Source organism: Corythoichthys intestinalis, chromosome 18 (assembly GCF_030265065.1).
Source record: "Corythoichthys intestinalis isolate RoL2023-P3 chromosome 18, ASM3026506v1, whole genome shotgun sequence".
Classification (NCBI taxonomy): domain Eukaryota; kingdom Metazoa; phylum Chordata; class Actinopteri; order Syngnathiformes; family Syngnathidae; genus Corythoichthys; species Corythoichthys intestinalis.
This window is the reverse complement of record NC_080412.1, coordinates 8,650,625-8,667,935: the sequence shown is the minus strand read 5'-3', so window position 1 is coordinate 8,667,935 and position 17,311 is coordinate 8,650,625. Positions and strand designations below refer to the sequence as shown.

General features: G+C 44.8%; 1 pseudogene; it reads left to right on the top strand.

Annotated features, from left to right (window-relative positions):
• Positions 1-719: 719 nt before the first annotated feature.
• On the top strand, positions 720-13,479 carry LOC130906824 (nuclear apoptosis-inducing factor 1-like; annotated as a pseudogene).
• Positions 13,480-17,311: the final 3,832 nt, after the last annotated feature.

Sequence of the window (17,311 nt, the reverse complement as noted above, 5' to 3'; positions counted from 1 at the left end):
CCACGTTATTTATTTTTTTAAATTCTTTTAATACTAAACTGCAAACGCTGCTTAACTCATTGTCTGCCATTTATGGCGCTAGATTCCAATCCATTTGAAGTGCGAGGGATGGCGGCGAATGAGCGTTCATTTGCTGCCATCCCTCCCACTTCAAATGGATTGGACGTCTTCTATCGATAAATTAATTGGTGGGAGGATGCATCTTGACCAGAGGAAGAACAATTTTATTTTTGAACTCATTGGCTGCCATTGAAAACGTTCAACCCATTTGAAGTGGGGGTTCTGACAGAATGTTCATTCACTTCCACCCTCCCACTTTAAACGGATTGACGTCTACTGGTGATAGATTCACGGCAGAAGGATGAGTAGACGCCAAACAAATGGATGTCATCTTGGGATATCTTTTTTCACCATGGTGTGCGTAGCTGGCGGCCATCTTGCGTAGGACAACCTACGGTTGGAAACTAGATCCTGGAAAGTACATATTGCACAGTGTCAGTGTTACACTGGTTTTTAGACTTTCTTTTGTAGCGCTATTTTAGCCTAGCAGGTGGGGCACGTAAAGCCTGGCGGTCCACCAGGCTTAATTAAAAGTGGGGAAAACCCTGTAATTATTCCTATCCCTCCCTTTTGAGGTATTCAGAAAATATATTTTTTGTGAATAATCAAGTTTTGAAGTGTTTTCATAGACTTTTTATGTGTGTTATTTTTTCTAACTCTTAGGAAAATTCAACCGCGGTGTAAGAACAGACTTGAAAAAGCGCACATAGGCTGAAATTGCAGCCCGGGTCAACGAGATCGGCGAGTGCCATCGAGAGGTCATTGAGGTCGTTAAGAAATGGTCGGACCTGAAGTGTGACACCAAGCGGAAAGTTGCTGCCATGCGGTCGGGCAAAGTGCCAAATCGGGGCATGAACTCCCGTCTTTCTAAAGACATTACTCAAACAGAGAAAGGAGTGCTTCAGATTCTGGAGATGGACCAAGAAGACCAGATTAGCAGTGACTTAGGCCCCCTTTGTGACGATGATGATGAAGAACTGGAGGGGGACGACATGGTAGGAATGCAAAGTTCACCCAATGGTGCTGACGAGTTGTCTATGCCTCCTTCAACGTCGTACACTTTAAGTGGATTTGCACAATCAGGTAGTAAAGAGGATCCATCTCTTCAAACGACCTTTTTTGGAATGCTGTTCACATTTTGGCTAAATGTACACACGTGGACAAAAGTTTTACTAATCATTTTTAGATAAAATGTATAGGTGCAGATTTACTGTTACAATTACTTTTTGAGAAAAATGTACTCCTAAGAGTAGTTTTGCCCCAGCCATACTTTTTACTTGAGTAGATTTGTGAAGAAGAAACACTACTCTTACTCCGCTACTTTGGGCAACACTAGTATCGTTACATTTTCCCTCTTTAGTCTACATATTACATTTGGCTTTGTTTTGCCAGCACAGTGGCTCTACCAGTTTCACTAATAATGATATTTCGCAACAATAATGACATGACTCCATTGTTTGCTTTGAGCTTTGAGTCCGAAGTCCTATGATTAAGCCGGCCTGTTCAATGACGTGGTGTCATCATAGCACCGCCGTAAAGAATAACATGTTTCACATAGGTCACTGCTGTTACCATTATTTAAAAGCGCAGGTCTCAAATATTCTCCCAGTTTTTATTTGGCGCCGATAGACCACGTTATACCGGCTATATGATGGTTTTAATTTCATGGTAGGAAATATGTTTTCGCCACTAAAGGTCACTCATGATCTTTGAACCATTGATGTTGCATTTCTGTAGATTTTTCTAGTCGGAATTCGATGTTTTAAAAAAATAAATAAATTAAAAAATATTGCCAAATATGGTTATGTAATAGTACTGTATAATATTAACAGTTCATATAGATGACGTGCTGAGAAGAAAAAACCCTTTTTTTTTTTTTTTGAGAAAAAAAAACAAAAAACATTGTAAGCAGTTCTATTTCATCCCTACTGACCGCCAGAGGCAGTGCTGAAAGCACTGAATGATCCCTTCGCGCATGCGCAGTGCGAGTATTAATACCAACAATGTCACCTGTGACCCCAGGTTGACCCCCTGCAAAGGTATAACTTCCGGTGTCAACCTAGATGCAGTCCCTTTTTTCTTCTCGCGTGGCAGTTGCTACCTTGTTGTTTGTGTCGCGTAAAGCCTTCTTGACTGTGTGTCGGAGCTGCGAGTTGGATTCGCCCTCCTTAGGCTGCGTCACTTTGTTAGCGATCCGGCCATGTGGAGTCTATGTTCTTCCTCGTTGGAGCGAATGACTGCCTGTGCCGCTGCCAGCCCGTGCCGGTGATGGCTTCGTTTGCGATCCCCCTCCCGGCTGAGGGCGTTGGGTGAGTGATCCCGGCTGGCTCACCTCTGCGTGGCCGCCGGCTGCGTTCGCCTGTTTGTTTTTCCCCGCCGGCGCGTGTTCCGGGGCCGGCGCTGTCGACCACTTGCTGGCTCACCGCTTGCGTGGCCGCCGGCCGGCAGCCCGTGCCGGGGCCGGCTTCGTTTGCGATCCCCCTCCCGGCTGAGGGCGTTGGGTGGGTGATCCTGGCTGGCTCACCTCTGCGTGGCCGCCGGCTGCGTTCGTCTGTTTGTTTTTTCGCTGCCGGCGTGTGTGCCGGGGGCGGGGCGGTCGTCCGCCTCACTGGTTACTGTGGCCACTTGCTTGGCCTTTTGGCTGTGCGCGGGCTTTCACGGCGTTACCTCGATTCCCGTTGCGTCTGGCGGTTGGTGTCGTAGGTTCACGATCTCGCTAGACTGGCTGCGCTTGCTGTGCAGGTGGCGTTCACGCCGCCTTCCCTCAGCTGGCTTTCGCGGTGTTTCGTTGTGTCCCGTCGCTTCTTGCGATCGGCGTCGTGGGCTGGCTATCTTGCTAGCTTGGCCGCGCTTGCTGTGCACGTCGCGTTTGCGCCGCCTTCCCTCAGCTGGCTTTCGCGGTGTTTCGTCGAGTCCCGTCGCTTCTTGGGATCGGCGTCGTGGGTTGGCTATCTCGCTAGCCTGGCTGCGCTTGCTGTGCAGGTGGCGTTCGCGCCCCGTTCCCTCAGCTGTCGTCAACGCCCCGTGGAGGGCTCTCCCTTTGTGTGCATGAGGCTCCCTCCTCGGGTCGAGTGACGCCCCGGACCGGTGCTCGGCTTGCCGTGACCTGTCTGACGTTTCTTGCGTGGGGTTTGCAGCTGTGGGCTTGCTCCGGTGTGGCTTCCTCCCTATCCGTCGCCCATTGTCCAGGGGCGGTACTGGCTTCCGCACTGGCGGGGGCCTGGGCCCCCTTCAATGTCGCGTCTACCTATGACAGGCATTCCCCTGGCCCCGGCGGTAACTGTGGGGGTTGGGGTGGGCTGACCCCCCCCCCCCCGTTTGTGCTCAGGGGCGCGTTCTCTTATGCGTTGCTGCCCCTTGTCGTTTGTGGGCGCCTAGGGCGCTGTGGTACGTCGGCTCCTGCGTCCACCCGGAATCTGGTGGGGCGGGGGGCGACCGGCTGCTTGCCTCTGGTGTCGGGCAACCTTTTGCGGCCTGGACAGCATGACGGGTGTTGGCCTTGCCATTGCGTCCCTCATTGTACCCTGGAGGGTGTTTTCGTCCTGTCGTGCGATGCCATCAGCCCGGCTGCGTGCGGCGGTGCTTGCTTGGCTCGCCTTATTCTGGCACCTCGGCGCCCTGGCCGAGGGTGGTGTTGATGCCCCGGCGGTGGGCGTCGGCGGTGCGGCCTTGCGCGTGTCCGCCCCCTGCCTCGTTCTGGCTCGGAGCCGGGTTTGCCGTGCTCGTTCCCCCCTAGCTGGGGCTGTCCGGGGACGCTTCGTGGCGTTCCGGATGTGCCCGGCCGTATTTTCGGCTCTGCCGTAGTTTCCCCTTGGGGTCGGCCTTTTGCGGCCCGTGCGTCCAGGCATCGGCTGTCGTGCCTGCGTCGGGGCGCCATTCCTGCGGGTGACCCTGTGGGTCCCTCTGCTGCGTTTTGTCATTGTCGTTCGGCGCGCTTTTCCCCTGTTGGGGGCTGGGGTCCCCAGCGGCCTCCTGTCGTTCGGCTGATTCCTTTTGTACCCCTGCCCGCTTGCCTCCGTCGGGCGCGGGCGGTTTTGGCCCGCCGGCCCCCATGGCCTCTTCACGGCCGGGGGCGGGACTGAGGCCGGTCGGCTGGCCATCGGTTTTCCCGCCGGCAGCTCGGTTACTGGGCTGATCGCGTTTAGATCACCTGGGTGATAGCCGCCTTGTCTCACGGGTCCGTGCCACTGTTCCTTGCTAGCCCCCTGTGGCCCACCGGGTCAGAGTGGCTACAGTCGTGGCCGGGTGATGGCTCTAGGTCTGGGCATCGAGCCTGTGGCTCCTCGGGCTTGCCCGTTCCGCATGTTTACCTCTGCGGGTGGCCGCCCGGGGGAGTGGTTCTCTTCTGTGGGCCCGTGGGACGCCGGCTTTGTGTGGCCATTGCTCCTCGCCGCGGGCGGTTTCTCGGCCTTGCTTTCGTGATCCGCCTCTGGCGGTTCGGGTGTGTCTGTCTCCCCTCCGGCCGGCGGGCGTGTAGATTCTACCATGCCTCGACGGCTGGCTGGTGTGTGCGCCATTGCGCGCTTGGGCGTGCCCCGATTGGGCCGTTGCTCTTGCCCACGTGGCTCGCTGGGGCATCTAGGCCGATTTGGGGCTGTTTTGCTTGTTCCCCTCTCGGCGGGTGGCCTTCCTTGGGGTTTCTATGGACGTGGTGGCCATGTTGGCTCCTCCGTTGTCCCGTGGGGGCGGACGCTCTGCGCCTCCCCTTGTGTTTTTGGGTTGCTCGGGTGTGCCAGTGTGTGGCCTTCCTTCCCGCGGCTCATGGGCTTGTTGGCATCCTTGTCCGCAGTTGTACCCCTGGGTCTTTTTTTATTGCCCCACCTGCTACGGTGGCTGACTGGCTTTCGCCTGGTTGCCGTACGGCCCCTCACCGGTGGCTCAGTGTCTCCCGCCGGTGCGATGTTGCCTTGGCGGAACGGTGTCTGCTTGTGGTAGTGGGTATGGCCCCTGTCCGGCACGATTTGGTCACTGCGGTGCCGGTCGCTCGAGATGGGATGCTGTTGGCAGCGCTGGGCTGTACTGGGCCGCGCCTTTCACAGCGATGTGCTGGGGCTGCTTGCGGCTCCCCTTGCTCTTGGGCATTTTTTGCCCGTGCCTGCGGGCGTGGTTTGTGCTGTGCGGACAGTCGATGCCGCCTTGGTGTACTGTGCCGTTTGCCGGGGGCACGGGGTCTGTTAGTCTCTCGTGTGGCTGGCCCCTCCCCTTGCGGGGCTGCTGGCCTCGTTTCTTCCCGGACTCGTGTTCTGTTTGCCGGTGCCCTATCCCGCCATAGTCTGCCACCGGGGGTCTGGAACCGCCGTCCCGGTGTGGTGCGCACGTTGGTGTGTGTTCGGCGGGTTGGGGTCGTTCTCTTGGTCTCCCGGGAGTGGGACCGCTGCCCTCTCCGGTTTTCTATGGGGTGCGCTCCAGCCCGCTTTGTCGGGACGCGCTGGGTGCTCTCCCAGCTGCCTCTCCCTCTGGTCCGGCTGCCGCTTCAGAGGGTCCTGGTGTAGGGGCACTTGTTGCGCCCTTTGGCCCCTTTTTTGGCCGTCTGTCGGCGATTTTTATGGCCTCCCCTGCTGTCCCAGTTGGGGGCCTGGTTTCACGTCCCGATCCTCGCCGTCTCCGCCGGCGTGTCTGGCCGCTGGTAGTGACCGGCTCGCTGGTTGGCGGCTGCTCGGTTCCCGTCTGGTGGACGCCTGGGCGCCCTCCGCCCGGCTTCAGTATACTGGTCAGTGGTGGTTGTTTATGGCGTGGCGTGCGGGCCATGGGGATGTGTGCATTTTTGTCGCCATTGTCCTAGTCTTGAGTCTTTCCTTGATTGGGTCGTTCTACATCCCCCCTCAAGGTCTGAGCTGCTGCGATCTCTGCTCCTCTCGCCAGGGTCTCTGGTGGCTCTGTTGGGAGCCACAGCCTGGTTTCTGCCTTCCTCACGGGGGCCCTGCGGCTCTGCCCCGCAGGTGTCCTCGTGCCCCAGTTTGGGGTCTGCGGTCGATGCTCGGCTGTTGTGCCGCCCCCCCTTCTAGCCTCTGGCTGAGACCGGCCCTCTGTGGGTCGCCCACTAGGCGCTGTTCCCGCAGACCATTGCCTCTGCTTGGCGTGTCTGCGGGTTGCTCGCGCACTCGGTTGGCCGTCATGCATGTTTTTGCACTCTGGGGGCTCGGGTGGCGCGCTGTGGCCTGGCGTTACCTTGGCGTTGCCCTAAGTGTTGGCTGACTCGTACGGCGATCGGCCTTTTCACCTTGCTTATTTTTGGTGGGCGGTGTCGGGCCGGGGCTGTTATGCCCGACCGGGACCCTGAGGTTTTGTGGGGACTCTGTGACGGGTTTTCATAGGTCGTCACGCCTTTTTCGCCTGCTGTGGGGTTCGTGGCAGGGGATCTGCCCTCTCCTGGCAGCGCCTCCCTCGTTGGGTCGTGGATCCAATTGTCGCCCTTGTCAGACGCCCCCTGCCATCTGGGGCGTGCTGTAATTTTGCCTGGGGCATTGCTGCTTCCTGGGCTGCCTCGAGGGAGTGGCCATGGTGGTCGTCCGTGCCGCTGCCTCATGGTCAGGGCCTGGCTCCTTCTTTGGGTTTTACTATTTTTTTATGTCACCTCCCCCCGCCCACTGTGCGTGGTCTTCGGGTCACTGTGAGGTTTGTTTTGGGGATTCTTCGTGACCCCGCTGGTATTGGTCATTCAGTGCTTTCAGCACCGCCTCTGGCGGTCAGCAGGGATGAAATAGAACGAAAGTTACGTATGTAACTACGGTTCTATGAATCCCGAATGACCGCCAGAGCATTCGGTCACTCAGAATCCTCGTGACCACGCGAGAAGGTTCTGTAGGGACTGCATCTAGGTTGACACCGGAAGTTATACCTTTGCAGGGGGTCAATCTGGGGTCACAGGTGACATTGTTGGTATTAATACTCGCACTGCGCATGCGCGAAGGGATCATTCAGTGCTTTCAGCACCGCCGCTGGCGGTCATTCGGGATTCATAGAACCGTAGTTACATACGTAACTTTCGTTACTTGAATTTTTTTTTTTTTTCAACTACTTTACCTACCCACTTCTGACCAAATGACCTTCATGTGAAAGGATTGTTGCCAAAAGGATTCAAGAATGGAAATTGCAGATTTCTTAGACCTCTGATAATAACGAAAATAATGTTTAAAGGGTATTACAACACCTGGGAAAATGCTAATATTCCATAATTTATCCATAAATGCACGCCTTTTGGATTCATTTCATGCCACTTTGTGTAATTACACACATCGCAACACCAAGAAAATGATAGAAATTTGGATCGACTGTCAAGCTAAAACGACCGGCGCCTGAGATCCCGGAAATCTAGCATATCGGGTGCGTGACGTCACAACAAGGAAACACCCGGCTCAGTGCTTAGTACTGAATGGTGGCGATGATGGCGGACAATTTTGTTTCTAGTTGGAGCGACGAATCCAACATAACGAATGTTCTTCTAATGGTGACGAGGAGAGTTATGAACCTTTCTTTGGTGTTTTGAGTTATCAATTTGAGCGCAAATGAAAGCCAATGCAGCCTAATGAAAGGATCGTTGAGGGGAGCAATCACACTGATGAAACACCGGCAACAGTTTGTGTGGGAAACACCGAATGGTTTGTTTTGCATTTTTTTTCTGAAGCTGATACACCGTGACCGCAAAATAAAATAACGGATAGAATAATTATCATTTATTGTGCTATCATAGGTTTTCGCTCTGCCAACCGACACAAATATGAATGGGATTAGAGGATTTGTTCTATATATTTTACGAGCGATAATTTATACATGTTTCCAGTCCTATATCCAATGCATGATATGTTTTTTATGTATTTAAGAGTACTCACTCTGGCCATTTCCGTCCTTTGCTTTGCCTGGGGTGGTGGGGTGGTCTCATCAGAGTCAGTCATTTCCTCTTTCTTGATATCTCGGGACATTTAGGTGGCTGCGCGTGTAGGTGGGCACCGCATCTGCTCTCAGCAGCAATTTCTTAGCAAAACCTGATTTTATTTGTCCATAGTTCAAATAGCTTTCAGGTGTAAAATGTGCACCACACAAAACAGTGCCGGACGCTGGGTCTGCAAAATTAGCCCTCTTAGCACTGACGAACTTTACTCATTGTCCGCGTAGTCCAGCTCTTTTTCTCGCGTTCGGAAACTCATGGGTACTACATTGCGACAAATGGCTATTTGTACACCACATAGCATGACAGGTTTGAACCATTTTAGCGATTTTTTTGATAAAACACGATGGTCAATAAACAACGATGACACCTGCCTTGACCTTTTGTTTCCTTGTTGTGACGTCTCCGCCCTATTTGGCTGTTTCCGGAATACTTTCAGAAATGTTCGTAATTTTCGATCTATTTTCGATAATTGCTCATGAATGTGATTTATGTTTTTTGTTAACTTTATTAATATTTGTTATCTTGCCACATAACGGTTCTTTTGATATCTCACAGCCCCTTAGTATTATAATACACTTTAAACATATATAAAAATGACACCACTGACAAGCAAAGCCCTTTATCAATGTCAGGTATACCCACGCACATACAGACTAATAGTCTCCAGCAAATGTGCATGTGTTAATTAGTATTCATGATGTCACAAGGAAGGGTGGACAATCGTGGATACTCGCTTTTGATTGGCTAAAATAGTACCACATTGCTTAAATATATGGGTGGCCATTTTCTGTAAATTCAGGTTCCTATTTGTGTTTTTACATTCACTTTATATTCAATGCCATGTCCACATAACTGTATTATAAGTAATTTAAATGTTTTATTTTTGTTATTCATACTTCTATTTAAAACAATCCATTGCAAAAGTTCCATACTTTTTATTGTTTGTAGGGGACTCATCGCAGACAGCCTTTGATATGCAGTTTGAAATACCTGCTTCAGAAGGTGAGCTGTCATCAATGGCATACAGTTTCAAGGAAACCGATTTAAATCCAGTATTTCACTTAGTGATGGACAAAATGAAGCTTCTTGAAGCAATGCTGCCAATTGGTTTGCACATGGTTCAAAGCTTCGTGGTGGTTCATTTTATATATGGCGCCTTCAAGTGGTCCTGAAACCCAAAAGGCCAACAGTGTTGAGATTCTTTGGTGATTTGTTTCATAAAATCATAGGCGGAGTTTGACTTTTGGGGCAGGGGGGGCACAACATGTTGATAACCCCGAAACGCAATGTCACCAATAAAATTTACTTACAAGAATATTTATAATAAGTTGAAAATGTGCGTTTTTGGCTTCCCGTCACTCTTGAGGGGAATTCCAAATCAGGCTTCTTTGGCTATACTTTTTTCTAAGATCGTCATCCATTGAATATTGTTCGCCTACCGGTGTCGTGCCAATGCACAGTGTATCACAAAAGTGAGTACACCCCTCATGTTTCTGCAGATAATTAAGTATATCTTTTCATGGGACAACACTGACAAAATGACACATGAAAAGTAGTCTTGTGTGCAGTTTATATAATAGAGTTCATTTATTTTCCCCTCAAAATAACTCAAAATATAGCCATTAATATCTAAACCCCTGGCAACAAAAGTGAGTACACCCCTTTGAAAAAATGTACATCCCTAAATGTCCAAATTGAGTACTGCTTGTCATTTCCCCTCCAAAATGTCATGTGACCTGTTACAGGAGTGTTAAGCATTGCTGCAGAGAATGAAGAGTTGGGGGTTCAGCCTGCTAATGTCATTATATGTTATGATATCATATAACGTATAAGTCCCTCGTTTCGATCCAAAAACTCCATGTAGCATGTATCACCGATTGTCAAGACACAGATGTGAATGGCCACAGATGGATTTTTGGGGGGGATTTTATGGGTGAAACATGGTAATATAACAAGGGTCGCAATGCAGAAATCGCAGACATCAAGGAGTGGTCGAGATGTTCTTTTACATAAATGTACCCTTTTAAAGGTTTTTTTTTTCAATTTTTCTTTCTTGGATCGATTATTTATCATATAAAATATCAGGCAAAATGTGACAGTAACAAAAAATAAATAAAACCAAGCCATTGTTATGAGGTAGATATCCATGACTTATTTACAGACCATTTTTTTCATTGTGACGTAATTTGTTTAAAAGTTTAAAAGATATGAGTGAATATTTTTTAAAGTCGTTTTTTTTTTTTTTTTTAACTAAATAGTAGGCATCAATGAATGATTCTAAGCTAAAAATGACAGACATTTTGAATAATAAATATTAGATCAATCGGGTCCGATCACGTCATTTTCAAAGTATCGGAATTGGCAAAAAAATATCGGCCATGCCTTTTTTAAATTTTTTTTTTTTTTTAATTAAATCGTTTTCTAATTGTTTTTAACATTACAGACATAATATGTTACACTCATCCAGAGTCTTTAGTTTAGGCTTAAGGTAGGGTTATCAAATTTATCCCGATAATGGTGGTGGTTAATTTTTTAAAATTTATCACGTTAAATATTTAATGCAATTAATGCATGCGTTGCACGACCCACTCACGCATTGTCGCACTCAGTCTGTAATGGCGCCCTTTTACCCATTTAGAGAGATAAAAGGCAGCGTAAAATGAGTAGAGTAAATTTTGGCAGCCTTTGGAGCCATTTTTAATAGGCTAAAGCCTTACAATCCCTCTCCCTGCGATTAGAAATATCATGGGAAGCAATATGGGGAAGCAAGGTAGCAATTGATCTTTTTCTTAACACCTAATGTTATTTCCTAACGCAGAGAAGATATGTCAATTGGTAGCACTACGCACAGTCATGGTTCCACTTCCCATCATGCATTTGGGTTGAATGGCTGCAATATCATTTACTGATAGCTCAACAAATACACGAGATGGCAATATTTAGTCACAATATACAAAGTCACAAGTCTTTCTATCCGTGGATCCCTCTCACAGAAAGAATGTTAATAATGTAAATGCCATCTTGAGGATTTATTGTCATAATAAACAAATATAGTACATATGTACTGTATGTTGAATGTATATATTCGTCCGAGTTTTATTCATTTTTTTCTGCATGCATTGCCAAAATGTATATGATCGGGAAAAATTATCGGGAATGATTGGAATTGAATCGGGAGCAAAAAAAAAGCAATCGGATCGGGAAATATCGGGATCGGCAGATACTCAAACTAAAACGATCGGGATCGGATCGGGAGCAAAAAAAATGATAGGAACAACCATAATAAATATAATTGTTTACCTTTTTATGGCTGGTTGGTTTTATGGCTAATGCAGTTGCGCGACATCTGTAAACGGGGGTTTCCAGGGTAAAACAGACAAATTAAAAATAGTTCAGGGGCTTAATGGCTTAATGCGCCATGAATCTGCTAGGGCAGCATATAGACATATTCTATCAAACACAACAGTTGTTTTGGCTTAAAATACAGCAGTTTCTTTTAAAGAGGGGTGCAAGAGCAGAAACTGCTTTTTCAGTATTGTCTGTGTTTTTGCCCTATACATTTCATAAAGAGAGATGGGGGAAATGTAAATTCAACGAAGCGTTGTTGAGTAAATGATCCTTTTGCCTTTGGCTCAAACCAGTCAATAGCAGTGTTTTTGAGGCAAAAATGCAACAAAAAAAAAAAAAAAATCAGCTGGGTACAATTGGCATGAAGGCGCTAGGGTCCCATGCTAAATCGTCCAAGCACATAACCTCCATGAGAGGAAAGAACCAAATTCCCTCCATTGGCAGCGTTTTTCGATCTGCCTCTTCAGGCTAGCCAGCTGCTCACGAGCCTGAAGAGACAGAAGCTAAAGCCAGCCAGCAAGCTGCTAATGTAAGCGAAGCGATAGCAGCTAACACTAGCCAGCTAGCTGCTAGTGCTGCAGCCCTCTGCATCCCAGCACAGCTGTGATTGTTAGTGGATTTGTGAAAGTGGATCTACATGGGTCCACAGCAACCATGAAAGCAGAGGTGTTGTGGACTCTGTACACCATTGCAAACCACAATTCCTACGATAGCAATGAAGGCATTACGATTATCGATACATTGGTCAGGAAATCAACATAAGATGGTCTACAAAACAACTAATAGACGGAAAAACAAGCTTCTGTTGTGAATTGGAATGAGCTTACCACTATTAGACATCCAAACCACTATTAGACATCCAATTCATTTGAACTGGGAGGGTGGCAGCGAATGAACATTCATTCATTTGCTGCCATCCCTCCCACTTCAAACGGATTGAACGTCTATGGCCATCAGTGGCAGCCAACGCTACGCAACGAGGTAATTTTGGGGCAATTCAGATCATTACCTTATTGATTTTCAGTCTCTTCCTGTTGATTTTGGGGCATTTTCTGAGTCACTTCCTGTTGATTTTGGGTTACAGAAAAAAAAGTGGCCTGGGAATCTCCCAAATGAATAAGGAGTGACCAGTAAATGCACTAAAATGAACAGAAATTGACCCGTAAATGACCTGAAAATCAGAAATAGTGACTGTGAATGCTCTGGTTTCGAATGAATGAAAGTTCGTTGGACCCTCCGATTCTAAATGGATTGGGCGTCGAGCGCCATAGAGTTAACTAAGACAAGATTTTGATAGCAACTTATTGGTTCCTTTTTTTTTTTTTTTTTTAACATTGACACCTTTTTAAAATGATATCTCGATTCTTGGCAGGAGTATATCGATAACCTTTTGGGATACAAAGTATCACGATATATCACCATTTCGATATTTTGTCACACCCCCAATTTCTTTCCTTGCCAGATTGGGATGAGGACCGTCAAGAGGACGCGCTGCCGTCAAGTCGGTCTACTAAACTCCGAGGGAGTTACCAAGGAAACAACGGCCTCCTGAAACAAGAGTAACCTCATACTTCTTATGGCGCTTCAACCTCAGCCACACTTCCAATCACCGGTCAGCCCAGCGACGTGAGAGAAAGCATGCTCCACAATGCGTCACTCAGCCTGCACGAACAGCACGCCACCAACGTCCTGCTTGAAACGGTTTCCCGCTCCCTGGAGCTTTTGCCTGAGTCGGTGCAGCAGCTAGCAGAGACTCAGCAGGAGTTTGTGCGAGAGTCCCTTCAGCTCCAACGAGAAACGGTCCAGGTTCTGAGAGACTTTTCGGGCGGCGCCATCACTAAACTGTGTAAAACTTTGGGGCGTTTTTTTTTTTTTTTTTTACCAACATCACTTATAATTCATTTATTTATTTGTATGTCTATTTTTTTTGTAATTTGGATGACGATTTATGAGACCAGTGAGTGCTTTCAACAGATAACCTCTGTTTTCTTCTACAAGTAGCATACATACTAAAGATAATAAGGGGGGAGGGTATTTAAAAAAAAAAAAAAAAAATCCTTGTTTGCGGCAGCAAGTGTTCACTTTGTCTGAAATCATATCTGATCACTCATAATTTGACTACATTCAGGTTTCATATGGAGGTGGATTTGTGTCTTTATTATTCAATCAAAAAAAGTCACTTCAATAAAAAAATGTTTGAATGCAAAAATAAATTTGAAACTCAAAAAAAATGCATTTGAAAACTATTTTTCTTTGAATTTTTTTTATTTTGATTGAAGTTTCCGCTTTTTTTTTTTTTTTTTTTAAAGTGGCAAAAATAAACATTTCAAATAAACTTTTTTTTTTTTTTTATATTTGGCGGAAAACACAGACAAGACTGAAAAAGCAGTTTCTGCTCTTGCACTCCTCTTTAAAATAAACTGCTTTATTTTAAGCCAAAAGAACTGTTGTGTTTGCTAGAACAATGTGTCTGTATGCTGCCATAGCAGATTTATGGCGCATTAGGCCCCCAAACTATTTTAATTGGTCTGTTTTACCCCGGAAAGCTCCGTTTACAGACGTCGCGCAACCGCTTTTGTTTCAACCCAGCCATAAAACGAAGGTAATTAATTATATTTATTATTCAAAATACTGTTATTTTTAGGCCATTAATTGATGTTTAATATTTTGTTTAAAAACAAAAAACGACTTTAAAAAATTATTCACTCGCATATTTTAAACTTTTAAAGAAATTACGTCACAATGAAAAAAAATGCTGTCTGTAAAAAAGTCACGGATATGTAACTCAAAACTATCGCTTAATTGTTTTCTTTGTTACTGTCGCATTTTCTCCGATATGTTAGATGATAAATAATCAAACCACACAAAGAAAAGAAAAAAACGTTTAAAAGGGTAAATATATGAAAAGGAAATCTCACCCACTCCTTGATGTCTGCATTTTCTGCATCGCGACCCTTGTTAAATTACTTTAAATTACGTTAAATTATTGCTACATATATATGACTGAGTGTTTTCCGCCAAAATATATGCTACATATATATGGCGGAAAACACTCAGGTGACTTGAAGTTCCGCTGTGAGACCCCCAAATTGGCCAAATTTCACAATTTTCCAATATGCACCTGTGATCATTGGAAAGCTTGAAATTTCAATTTTGTAAGGGAAGAAAATGTTTGAACAGGAAGACATTTGAAAAAAAAAAAAATTTAAAAACTTAAACAGTGGAACCCTAACTGGAGGTGAGAGCACGCGAGAGCATGATTAAAGACGCCATGATTTTAACGAGATATTATCGCGTACTTACCTCGTTTCGATCCAAAAACTATGTAGCTTGTATCATCGAGTGTCAAGACAGACACAGATGTCAATGGCCACAGCCGGATTTTGGGGCGATTTTTTGGGGTGAAACATGGTCATATAACAAGGGTTGCAGAAATCGCAGACATCAAGGAGTGGTCGAGATGTTCTTTTTCATATATTTACCCTTTTAAACATTTTTGTGTTGTTTTTCAATTTTTCTTTGTTTGGATGGATTATTTATCATCTAACATATCGGGGAAAATCCGACAGTAACAAAAAAATAGTTATAGCCATAGTTATGAGGTAGATATCAGTGACTTATTTACAGACATCATTTTTTTCATTGTGATGTAATTTGTTTAAAAATTTTAAATATGCGAGTCAATAATTTTTTAGAAGTTTGTTTTAAATGAAATATTAGACAACACTTCATGATTCTAAGCTAAAAATGACAGACATTTTGAATAATATAATTACCTCCCTTCTTTTTATGGCTGGGTTGAAACAAAAGCGGTTGCGCGACCTCTGTATACGGGGGTTTCCAGGGTAAAGCGGACAAATTAAAAATAGTTCGCCGGCTTAATGCGCCATGAATCTGCTATTGCAGCATATAGACATATTGTTCTATTAAACACAACAGTTGTTTTGGCTTAAAATACAGCAGTTTATTTTTTAAGAGGGGTGCAAGAGCAGAAACTGCTTTTTCAGTCTTGTCTATGTTGTCCGCCATATATTTGATTTGATTGAAGCAATTTTTTCTGGGACTGAATTATTTAGACATAAATGTCCTACTCATAATATGGCCCAAACGCAAAAAGTATTGCTTCAGTCAAAGAGAACAGTTTCGGTGAAAAATTAAGTGCTCAAATGCAAATTTCTGAGTGTCAAATATTTTTTCTCATTCAAAACCTTTTTTCTATATACAATTTTTTTTATTTTGGACTGAAGTGATTTTTCTTTTGAAAATTTTTTTTTTCGTTTGAAGCAACTTATTGTTTGATTGAATAATAAAGACACAAATGTCCTAGCCAAAATGTGGCCCAAACGCAAACTACATTACGTCTACGGCTGCAGCTATCGATTATTTAAATGGTCAATTAATCGATGAACTACTTGGTTCGAATAATCGAGTAATCAGAAAAGAAACATGAAAAATTAAAATACCTGAGCTGAGCCTCAAACGGTATTAAAAATAAATAAATGAGGATCTATGTACAACAAAAGAACAACTGGCTAACTTACATGGCAAACGTCCGCTAGCTTAAATGCTATAAAATGCTAATGTTTTTTTTCCCCAATGCTCTTAACAAATGGTTCAGACTCATTTTCCCACAAAAAAAAAAACGGCTAAATATACATATAAACTAAGTTACGAATGAATTAAAAAAAAATAGCCCAAAGAAAAACTTAGCTTACATTGGTCTTAACAGGGAGCAGTTGGATTCAGCCATGTGAAATGAGGCAGACCAGAGGGCAATGTATCCACTCTTATCAATAAACTAAATGTAAACACTTTCAAAATAAAACATTACAACGCCACTTTAATTAAACGAATACTCAAGGCAACAAAATTTAATTCGAATATTTTTTTCTAATTGAATACTCGAGTTAATCGATTAATCGTTGCAGCATTAATTAGGTCAATCAAAAAAGTTGTTTTAATCGAAAAAAACGACTTCAATCAAGAAAATTAGTTTTCAAATGCATTTTTTTGAGTTTCAAAAAATTTTTTTTGCATTCAAACAGTTTTTTTTTTGATCGAAGTGCCTTTTTTTTAATTGAAAATATATATTTTGATTGAAGTGCCTTTTTTTGGGGGGGCTGAATAATAAAGACACAAATCTACCTCCATAGTCTCAAAATTAGTCCATTTCCAACACACCAAGCAGGAGGATAATTTGACAATTTGTGGCGTTAAGTGAGGGAATAAAATCACATTGTCCGACTAAAAATTACTCCGCACAACAATACAATCTTGTACATCATAGCTTACATTAGTATCGTATTATTAAAATTATTCTAAAGTAAGTTATCGTGTCATGAACAATATATGTATGAAATACCATATTAATAATGTTTTGTCAAAGCTATTACACTTGCAAAGTGCGGTGGCACAAAACAACATTTATGGCTTTGATTGTTTAAGAATTTCACGGGTTCTATTATTCTCTTAATGAACAGATGACGATACACAATTGAGGAACAAAAAAGTAAGCAAAAATCACCTAAGATACGTTTATTAAGGAAAAAATAAATACAAGCTGGCCGGCCAGGACAAATGTTCCCGAAAGCACTCTTCCAGCTGCCTTTGAAAACATGGACGTCGCCAGACATCTTTCACTGGGGCCCCAGTATTGATCTGCACTTCAGCTGTGCCCCAGTATAAATTTCACTGGAAAAAAATCAAATAAAAATAAAATACTTGGAGTTTTAGGTCTACAAAGCATAATCGACAGAATGCGCATATTTAATATGGTCATACTACTCTATTCACTCCATATACACAATCTGCACATGGCTCCTTAATATGGTCATTTATGAACGTAACTTCGGCTGTGATAGGAATATGAGTTGACACTTCTCCGAAGCACCTTCGGTAGATACAGTGGGGCAAATAAGTATTTAGTCAACCACTAATTGGGCAAGTTCTCCCACTTGAAAATATTAAACAGGCCTGTAATTGTAAACAGGGGTAAATCTCAACCATGAGAGACAC